Source organism: Limulus polyphemus, unplaced genomic scaffold (genome assembly GCF_000517525.1).
Source record: "Limulus polyphemus unplaced genomic scaffold, Limulus_polyphemus-2.1.2 Scaffold4732, whole genome shotgun sequence".
Lineage (NCBI taxonomy): Eukaryota > Metazoa > Arthropoda > Merostomata > Xiphosura > Limulidae > Limulus > Limulus polyphemus.
Window position 1 is genome coordinate 47,488 of NW_013670342.1, and position 11,103 is coordinate 58,590.

At 37.2% G+C, this 11,103-nt stretch overlaps 1 protein-coding gene across 3 annotated transcripts in view; it reads right to left on the reverse strand.

Annotated features, from left to right (window-relative positions):
- LOC106471606 (prolactin-releasing peptide receptor-like) overlaps positions 1-10,139 on the reverse strand; it is a 23,982-nt gene extending 13,843 nt beyond the window's left edge. Inside the window, exons 1-2 of one of the 3 annotated variants that reach the window (XM_022400221.1) lie at positions 9,945-10,139; positions 9,757-9,828 (exon numbers count right to left, since the gene is read on the reverse strand). The gene's annotated coding sequence lies outside the window, so the exon portion shown is untranslated. Of the gene's footprint in view, positions 1-9,756 lie in introns of all 3 variants that reach the window. The other 2 variants (XM_022400220.1, XM_022400219.1) reach the window with 2 other exon arrangements.
- Between the last annotated feature and the right edge of the window lie 964 nt (positions 10,140-11,103).

Sequence of the window (11,103 nt, forward strand, 5' to 3'; positions counted from 1 at the left end):
GCCCAGGAGTTGGCGGTGGGTGGTGATGACTAACTGCCTTCCCTCTAGTCTTTCACTGATAAATTAGGAACGGCTAGCGCAGATAGCCCTCGTGTAGCTTTGCGCGAAATTCAAAACAAACTAAAACCAATAACGGAAATGGTGTAATATGTTAGATGGTGTAATATTTTGTTCCCCTAGCGAGTAAGCTTGTTCTTCGCGTACGAAGCGTATTTAAACTTTAGGCCTAATTGTTGATTTTTAGGTGTCTGTTGGAATCTTTTCTGTATTGAGATGTAATGGTATTGCGTTATTCGTAAGCCACGTAAAGTTTCTTTTCATGTTTGTTTATATTACTGAAATAATTGCCTTTAAAGTTAAAGTTATAAAAGTCATAGTTTTCCACTCGTATAGAACAATTAACGTTAAACGTCGTTCACTTTTGCACTCGTGTAAACGTAAAAGTACCACTGTACAACTAATTAGCCAATAGGAATGTGGGATTTCCATGTGAGTTAGCACGCATACACGCACAGACTTTACTGACACGCATTGTTCTTTTAATTACATACATTATTCGGATTTGTCTGACACTCTTATAGCAACGCATAACCAAAGTGCAGAATGTGTTTTTGTTGTTGTTGTTTTCGCGACTACGAGACAAAAACCAGGAATCTTCGGAATGACAGATCGGGTAATGAGTAAAGGACGTAAAACACTAAAATCCAGAGTTCGATACCCTGGGCTGACACAGGCCACTTAAAGCAACCAATCAACGTAAAAGAAAAACACAAACAATAATACGGGACTTTTCGACAGACGTATCTATCACGTGACAGCATTCGAAAAGATAGACGTTTTATGGTTGTCCTGAAGCATCAACAACTCAACTACATGGTCAGTAATGGAAAGTTACTCTTCCATTGGTCATTTCTTATCTGGCTCATCGTTGACACACGACAGGGCTCTTGCTTCCTTTAAGTATTCGATCTCTTTACACGCACTCGTTTCGTCAAGTGACTCGTTCTAGATGCAAGCTTAAGTTATGTCCCCCGTGTAGTCTGCCAGTCAAACTTGACAAATTTATATTCACTGACACATCAGGGCAAATATACTTCTCATAAAAGCACGTGACTTCATTACTTTGGTAAAAAGTGACGCTTTCTCCTTCTTCTTAAAAGGGTATGTGCTTGTAATAAAAACAAAGAACGAGCCTCACAACAAATTATGTTGAGAGTCATTGAAGTCGGCTGAATGTTTGTAGTTTGTCAGCGGGAAGTGGAGTGGCTGGAGAGATCGCTCTAGTTTGAATACCGTGTAACGTTCCTCTTGATATACACTTCCTTAGCTGAACCACTGTAGAAGTAAATGTAACTACCTCGTCTCGAGGTTTTGAAACTAATAAAACAACTTCTGTCAGTGTTCATATATCAACATTTTTCCCTTACCGTATAGATGCGATATTTCTTGTTGGCTTTACTCTTTTTTTTTGTGCTACTTGGTAGACGAGGCTTCATGGTTAGTGTATCCGAAGGTCTAAAGTTTGAGCCTCCGAACACAAGCGGGTGCTGCTGACTGGTTCCCCACCCTCTGGTCAGTACTTCTAAATTCAAATCAAATCAAATTCGTGGCAGGAATTTAGGTTTAAAATCTTTCAGGTCTCAGAATTAATTTCTGGTGGCCTGAAAGACAACCCAGGGGTGGTCAGAAACTTTGTTTTTCTTCACTCCCAGTACTTCTAAATTGGGAATAGCGTGCTTGTTTTATAGGGTTATCTGACCTATCCCATGTGTCACGTGACGTGCTCTAACCACTACCTCCTGCGTTTAAATGACACGTAGATTTTATTAACGACCCATTCGTTGATCATTTAATAAAGTGTCATATCGATGGGCTACTTCTGATAGGTCACTAGCTTTTATACCTATATTTAAATACAGTCACGGTCAGCTAACTTAAAACTTCGTGCTTGTAACTCTACATTAGAGCCAGTAACAAATCCAAGTTGTTGTATTTCCACTAACGTCTTACGTTCCTAACAAAAGCTGTCTTCAATCTTTCCACTAATGTCTTCTTCATTAGCATCAGTTAGTAACAGTGTTACCATTACGTTCCTAATAAACGCTGCCTTCAATTTTTACACTAATGTATTCTTCATTAGCATCAGTTAGTAACGGTGTTACCATTACGTTCCTAACAAACGCTGCCTTCAATTTTTACACTAATGTATTCTTCATTAGCATCAGTTAGTAACGGTGTTACCATTACGTTCCTAACAAACGCTGTCTTCAATCTTTACACTACTGTCTTCTTCATTAGCATCAGTTAGTAACGGTGTTACCCATTACGTTCCTAATAAACGCTGCCTTCAATCATTACACTAATGTCTTCTTCATTAGCATCAGTTAGTAACAGTGTTACCATTACGTTCCTAACAAACGCTGCCTTCAAACTTTACACTACTGTCTTCTTCATTAGCATCAGTTAGTAACAGTGTTACAATTACGTTCCTAACAAACGCTGTCTTCAATCTTTCCACTAATGTCTTCTTCATTAGCATCAGTTAGTAACAGTGTTACCATTACGTTCCTAATAAACGCTGCCTTCAATCATTACACTAATGTCTTCTTCATTACCACCAGTTAGTAACAGTGTTACCATTACGTTCCTAATAAACGCTGCCTTCAATCTTTACACTACTGTCTTCTCCATTAGCATCTGTTAGTAACAGTGTTACCATTACGTTCCTAACAAACGCTGTCTTCAAACTTTCTATTACGACCTTCTTCAGTAATAACGCTTAACAATAGTGTTATCATTATGATTGTAACACACACCGATACTGTTACCTTTTAACCAGTTTTCTCCGTTTACAATAGTTAGTAAATCCTGATTGTTTAATCAAGAGTGAAGAAGCGTAAATCCCGGATTATAAAAAATAGGTAAGGTAACAAAACAACAACTTGAGACAATAAGTTCCAGAACTATAACAGCTAAAGTCCCAACAATAGAATCACCAACATCGTAACTAAGGTTCCAAATCTCTAACTATTAGCATCTCTACTAAAATCCCAACACTTTAACCACCATCTCGACTAAGGTCTCAACATTACAACCACCACCATCTCCTCTAAGGTCTCAACATTACAACCACCACCACCATCTCCTCTAAGGTCCGAACATTACAACCACCACCAACATCTCCTCTAAGGTCCGAACATTACAACCATCACCACCATTTCCACTAAGGTCCCAACATTCTAATCACCACCATCATTTCGACTAAAGTGGTGATTAGAATGTTGGGACCTTAGTGGAAATGGTGGTGGTGGTTGTAATGTTGGGACTTTAGTCGAAATGATGTTGGTGGTTAGAATGTTGGGACCTTAGTGGAGATGGTAGGAAGAATATTGGGACATCATTTCGACTAAAGTCCCAACATTACAACCACCACCACCATCTCCACTAAGGTCCCAACATTTTAACAACCATGCAATGTTTCGACCACAATATCAATATTCTAACATTTTGCTCCAGAAATAAACGGTCTGTCTGTCTGTGTTTAAATGTAGAATAAATTGTTTATTGCTATGTTGGACAAAACCATAAACCCACATTTGGTGTACATATATTAAAAACCATAAACCGACATTTGGTGTGTATATTAAAAACCATAAACCCACATTTGGTGTATATAGTAAATGTAGGAGTTTTATATATATATATATATATATATATGTAGACACACACACACACATTATATCTAAAAGTGTGTGTATATATATATATATATAAACACGCAAACACACATAAATTAAATGAACGTGTGTATACTTATATGTTAAATATTAGAAATGTTTATTTCGTCTTTAAATACTTTCTCTAATCTCTGATAAAAAGATGGGAATATAAAGTTTTCGTTGTTCTGGCGAAGAACGTATAGTGTATTGTTTTAAAACAGAAATTTTTAGAATTGCATTTTGTTTTTGTTTTTTCTTTCTCAGCAAATTACAGCTTCTCCAGCTTTCCTCTTTATAACACAGACACAACACAGGGCAATGTACAGACGTACACACACACATGTACATAACACATGCCTAGGAAACAACGTGTTCCCACACAAACAACTGAAACTCACAGTCTGATCGAACTGATTCGTACCTAGTGTTTCTTGGCACAACGATAACACACCTATCTGAACAGATCTGACGACCTAAGACCACTGTCTTTATGTGTGTGTGTGTTTGTTTACTGTGCCTCAACAGTAAGTAATTTAATAAAACTCTAACCTGAACAAAAACTGTTGCTAATCCACGTTTTTATGCTAGGTATTCTAAACTTAGTTTCTGATTTATGCTTTTTTTTAAAGTTATCTATATAACAAAACATAATAAAACTCTCGAAAAATATTACATCTTCAAGTTAACGTTACTGCTGTATTTGTTTATCTGAATTAATAAAAATTTTTGAAGGAAAATTTGAGACCAAGCTAGATTCGATCCAAGCAATCCAGTTATAATTGATCAGTTAACAAGGACAAAATTTGGCAATCCATCCATCGTAAGACAATAAACAAATTCTTAGGTTAAAGAGACAAGAGTGCCTTTATTTTACTTTCTTAAACATCTAAACGTATAGCCCTGTGTTCGATTCCCGCCCATCTTATTCAAGTTTGAAATATTTTATTGTAAGTAGACATTTCTTGGCAGAAGACCAAAGCTCCGCCTGTCGATTTATAAAGTTTATTTATTGTTCTCTTTGCTGCATGTGCCGAATAAAGTTTATAAGAAGTAAAAATGTTGAAGGGTGATACACCAGTTTCTAGCCCTCAGTGGCCCAGCGGTATGTCTGCGCTAGAAACCTGGTTTCGATACCCGTGGTGAGCAGAGCACAGATACCCTATTGTGTAGCTTTGTGCTTAAACTAAAAACAAACAAATACACAATACATCAGTGTAGATGTTATTAACAAAATCAAAACCTTCATACCTTATACCATGGACCGGGTGTGGCCCAGTAGTTAGCGTGCTGGGATGCAGCTCTAAATGTCCTAGGTTCGAATTCGCGATATGCCGCTGAACGTGTTCTGCCACTTTCAGTTGTGGGTGCGTTATAAAAGTGACAGTTACTCCCGCTATTCGGTTGAAAGTAGCGGTAAATACCCTCCCTCTGGTCAGCAGCTTTAGTTTAGGGATGGCTATACCTGAAACTTTAGGTCTCTAGCCATCCCTAGTTTTGAAGTGATAGGCTAGAGGGAAGGCAGTTAGATAACCCCACCACCTCCAACCCTTGTCAGACCGATTAGTGGGATTTCACCTTCTCACCAACCTAAACGGCAGGCACCTCGTGCAACATATTAACTGAAAGACGAGGTCAGAGACCTCAAAGGCCAAGAGCCGCTAGTGGTCAGTGTCGAACTATGAAGTTCGCCTCTCGTCAAGCCCCCCACCAAAAAACAACAACAAACACACACAAAAAAAACATGTGCTCCGTACTTTGGTGCTGTAAAAAACATCAAATCTTACATCGTAGATACGTTGTGTTAAGGGATGTCCCTCCACGCCACCCCAGTAGAAACCCCCCCTGGATGGTTCATACTCTCGATGACGAATAATCAAATAAACAGGGGTAAAATATCAGAAAGAATGTGTTGTTTTTTACCTTTAATATTGTCCCTCCCCCGTATTTGTTGCTATAAATCAACAGAGGGTACATTCGAGTCATGCTAATTAACCTAATGCATAAAATCTGAAGAGTTTAAACTATAGCTCTGAAGAAAGTAAAGAACGACCAACTTTTGATGTTGTTTCAGGCGACAGAGATTTATAATAAGCTCAACTAAGAATATCAAATATTAAAAAAAAACTTACTGCTATTATATTCCTGTTTTCGGTAGATAAGGCACACTGTGTTTGGCATATTGTTTGATCATACAAGTCTTCCTATAGATAATAAGTAAAATTATTAGTCACCTATCGGATGAAAGCCGCCCTATTCCTGCACGATTGGTTAGAGAGCGGACTGATGGGAGTGCGGCACAGTGATTAGTGTACTGAACTGTGGAGTTAATTTTCTATGGTTTGAGTTCAGTTACAAGCAGAAAAAATAATTGTGCTCTACAGTTTGGAGCCGTGGGCGTGTTATAAAAGTCACGGTCAGTTCCAATTAGTCTGTCAGACACGAGTAACCCTAGAATGGAGGGGAAGTGTTGGCTAGCCTTCACTCTAGTCTATCACTTCAAAATCAGGGACCGGTAGCGCAGACAGTCCTCGTGTAGCCAGGATATGAAAACGTGTCTTTCATTAAAGTTATAATACTACTACAAGAAGGAAGAGAGTCTGTCGACATTATTCTTTGGCTCGTCCTTGTTCGCTAAAACCATCACAGTTTGCAGCTTCTAGAATTCTTCTAAATGGAATATAGGAGAGAAGAAACCAAGCCTATTCCTATTTTTATTCAAATACAACTTATATGTATAGACACCAGGTGGACCAGACTCCCCATTTCATCAACGTTAACCAATGTTCTCGATGCCAGTTCACGAGATCACTAATAAACAACTTTAACACTGTTTTAACAGGTTTTTAACGCCTGTTAAAAACACAAAATATATTGAAGAATATAACTAAAATAATACAGGAAAATTAAACAAACAAGTCGTTACAGGATCAATATCAATCCCGCCAAGTAAGGGAGCTCTTTCATTAGGGTTTTGCGACGCCATTTTGTTTGTAACTGCTCGTAGAACGAAAACTTAAAAACCAGTGAATGATTCCAAGATTTGATGTTTGCTATAAACATACCAATACTTATCCATTTGTTAATTTCTTTGTTTATTTAAGTACAAAGAATCACCAGAGGCTATTTGTGCTGTGTTACCGTAGGAATTGAACAGTGAATTCCAGCGTTATATACAATATTTTCTAGTTTACCTGCTACTCATAATTAAGAGTATTTAGTATTAATATTTATCAGAAGCTTCGCTAGATGCTTAAAAGATTCGGGGTTCGGGCCCATAGGCGCAGGAATTTTCGGCGTTTCTTTTTTTCTTTGAAGTTAAGCACAAAGCTACACAATGGACTATTTGGGTTCTGCCCACCACGGGTATCGAAACCCGGCTTCTAGCGTTGTAAGTCCGCAGATATACCGCTGAGCTACTGGGGGGGGGGGCATTCGGCGTTTCAGTATGATGGTTTTCTATTCTGATTTTTCAAGACGCCAACTGGGAAGAATCGGGGCACAGTTAAATAGAATCAAGGCACGGGTCTCGTGTGCCATTGCCTAGCGACGCCTCTGATATTTATCAATTATTTAAATTGTTGTTGTTAAATTTTAGCAGCTATACCAGTATGGAAGTTCGGTATCTATTAATCTGTTTTATCTTCTTTCCGTTATTTCTTTTCATTCTAAGTTGGGTCTTCATTGACTTAGTATGTATTCATATATAGTATAGTTTATAACATGATATATATATCTATTATTATAGCTCTAAATTACAACATCGTGTATTGTTAGAGCTATAAAAAATGGGTGGAGGTTAGGTGGTATGTTTTGATAGATATCGAGGGTGGTTGATGTTGTTACCAGGTTTCTATTTTATCGTCTTTAAAGATAACTCTCATGTCTACATCCGGTTATAAACGGTGGGTTGGTAGTCGGATCCGGGACGTTATGGGTTCAATAACCCATTTCCTAACACCTTACTGAATCTGTATCTTGTTTTCTAGTCCTACATCTGTTTGTTTTGATTATCGACCGAATAACACCAATGTTTCTGTGTTGTTTTGGCCGCAGACATGTTCACTTTAATATAGTATCATTTATACCTTTGTAAGAATGTTACAGTTGTATATTCTTTTGTTAGAGTTTTGCTGGTGTGATCATATATTTTTTGGCGCGTGCATATATAACAAAAAAAACTGTTATATTTCTCCATAATATAGACACACTCAAACATCTATATCAATGGTCTTTCTGTAACATTATTTAAAACGGACGTTCATCAAATACAACTTAACACGTCCCTCAGGAGCCAAGGAGTGTCTTTACACTACAATATGTTGAATATTAAAAGTAAATTCAATCCGAAAACTCCCAAAGAGGGTGGGTTTGGACGTATCCTTTCGAGACAAGTTTTCGTTTGTTAAATGATAAATATTTAAGAGAAATACAGCATCCTCAAGTCTCCCTACCAGCTAGTACTAAGGTCTATCTGCTGGAAGTAAATTCAGTATATATCAATAAAGCCACATTCTCAGCATCATCATTTAAGCAATTGTCAACATTTTCTGCTTCTGCTATCACCTTTTTTTTTTATCTTTAGCTTTCAATGAGATACGAAAGATTACACCTGCGATTCGGTAGGGAAGGTCGAAGGTCGAAGCATCACGATAGTCAGCAGTAGGATGAGCAGACAGGAAATTTTTGAAAGCAGCTACAGGCATAATATTGTACTCGTCTTGCTGCACAATATGTACCAAGGTGGTTCTAAACGGTTCCTGAATACCTCTGCGTGTCATTTAAGCTCGTGATGCGCTGACGTATTTCAGTCACCTTTCCACTTCAAATCACTTTTCACAGCCCCAACACTAAAAGAGTGCGGGAAAACGCCTTCTTTTTTAGCCAGTAAAAATGCCCCAAAAATTTCAGTTCAAATTAAGAAAAACCGGATTGGGTAGTTTTCTTTTTGTTTTGTTTTTCTAACAAAAATGTCCCCAACTGGCTCGTGAGGGGCCTGTTAAATACAACGTAGTGTTTCTTTATATATACCTGTTTCTCCATCTCAGTAGTTATCTGTTTGTTTGTCTACATGTATCTGTTTCTCCATCTCAGTAGTCATCTGTTTGTTTGTCTACATGTATCTGTTTCTCCATCTCAGTAGTCATCTGTTTGTTTGTCTACATGTATCTGTTTCTTCATCTCAGTAGTCATCTGTTTGTTTGTCTACATGTATTGGTGTATCTGTTTCTCCATCTCAACAGTCATCTGTTTGCCTACACGTATTGGTGTATCTGTTTATCCATCTCAACAGTCATCTATTTGTTTGCCTACACGTATTGGCGTATCTGTTTCTCTCCATCTCAACAGTCATCTGTTTGCCTACACGTATTGGTGTATCTGTCTCTCCATCTCAACAGTCACCTGTTTGCCTACATGTATCGGTGTATCTGTCTCTCCATCTCAACAGTCATCTGTTTGTCACCATGTATCTGTGTATCTGTTTCTCCATCTCAACAGTCATCTGTTTATCAACATGTATCGGTATATCTGTTTCGCCATCTCAACAGTCATCTGTTTTTCACCATGTATCGGTGTATCTGTTTCTCCATCTCAACAGTCATCTGTTTATCAACATGTATCGGTGTATCTGTTTCTCCATCTCAACAGTCATCTGTTTATCAACATGTATCGGTGTATCTGTTTCTCCATCTCAACAGTCATCTGTTTGTCAACATGTATCGGTGTATCTGTTTGTCTACATGTATCTGTTTCTCCATCTCAGTAGTCATCTGTTTGTCTGTTTATTATATTTTACTTAACCAACACGTATATTAACTTATCTACCTGTTTATCTATACGTCTTTTTTTGTTCCACTTGTCATCTTATTCCTACTAGTATTCTACATATGTTTGTAAGTAGTAATAACACGTATTGACCAACTTAAAATACTGTAAAGCTACAACTAGTTAACGTAAATCTTACTAAAATATCCAAACAAATAACCGATACATTCGTAAACTTATCTTACAAATTATAAAAACAAAATCACAAATTAACTATTTCTTATCTGACAGGCGCCTTCTGTCGGTGCGATGATGAAGTTGGGCTGGAGTTGTGCGGCCTCTAAGTCTGCGAGAAGATCAATAGGATTTAGCAATGTACTTAATTAATATCTAATTTTTTTGAAGTACGTCGAAACTGAATTCATTACAAAAAAAGACTGAGCCCGTAGGTAAATAAAATACCCTTTTTTTGAGAGACATACGACAACAGTAAGAGAACAAGGACCCCAGAAGTTCTCGTGTATATCAGCTCAGCAGAAACGTTCTCGTCGGCTTCTCAATCCCATAACTTGTGATTCCTGGGATCGATGAGTTTATCTTATAAACACGATGCTTTGCTTGAATAGACTGCTCCGTCGCACTCGACAGCCTGTTGCAGCCAGTTCTCCTCAAATGTGAGTGCAAAGTGTCCTCTAGTGACGAGGAAATTAAGAATTTTATTAATATAAGTATGATAATCGCACGAATCGATTGCTTCATCGCAAATAACTTAACCTGACTGAAGCGCTCTCTGTCGTTTAAAATATCAAACGATATATGTATATTTAATGTAGACGAAAGTGGCAGGGCATAATGATATACAGATTAATGTTTAAATAATGTTTGCAGACGGAAATATCCGTAGGTAAATGTCAAACTGTGACACTATATGTCTCCAAAGGGAAGATACATTCTGTAATTCTACAAGTAACAAAATCTTTAAGGCAAATAATAACACGAATTACTTTAGAAACTCAATTAGAAAGAACTTAAACAACTTTAGTTAAAAATTATCACTGTGGTGCTTACTTTGGTTAAGATTTTTTTTTTACGCTGAGCTACACGAGGGCTATCTGGGAATAGCCACCACCGCTGCATCTTAAACCACCGTTGTCTGCCCGAATAATGTTTTGTTTGTGTGTTTGTTACGGATTTCGCGCAAAGCTACACGAGGGCTATCTGCGCTAGCCGTCCCTAATTTAGCAGTGTAAGACTAGAGGGAAGGCTAGTCATCACTACCCACCGAAAACTCTTGGGCTACTCTTTTAATAAGCTTTAAAATTATAAATTGTCGTTGTTATTATACAAACAGTTCTTATAAAAAAATAAGCTTTAAAATTATAAGTTGTGGTTGTTATTATACAAACAGTTCTTATAAAAAAATAAGCTTTAAAATTATAAGTTGTGGTTGTTATTATACAAACAGTTCTTATAAAAAAATAAGCTTTGAAATTATAAATTGTCGTTGTTATTATACAAACAATTCATATAACAAATAAGCTTTAAAATTATAAATTGTCGTTGTTATTATACAAACAATTCATATAACAAATAAGCTTTAAAATTATAAATTGTCGTTGTT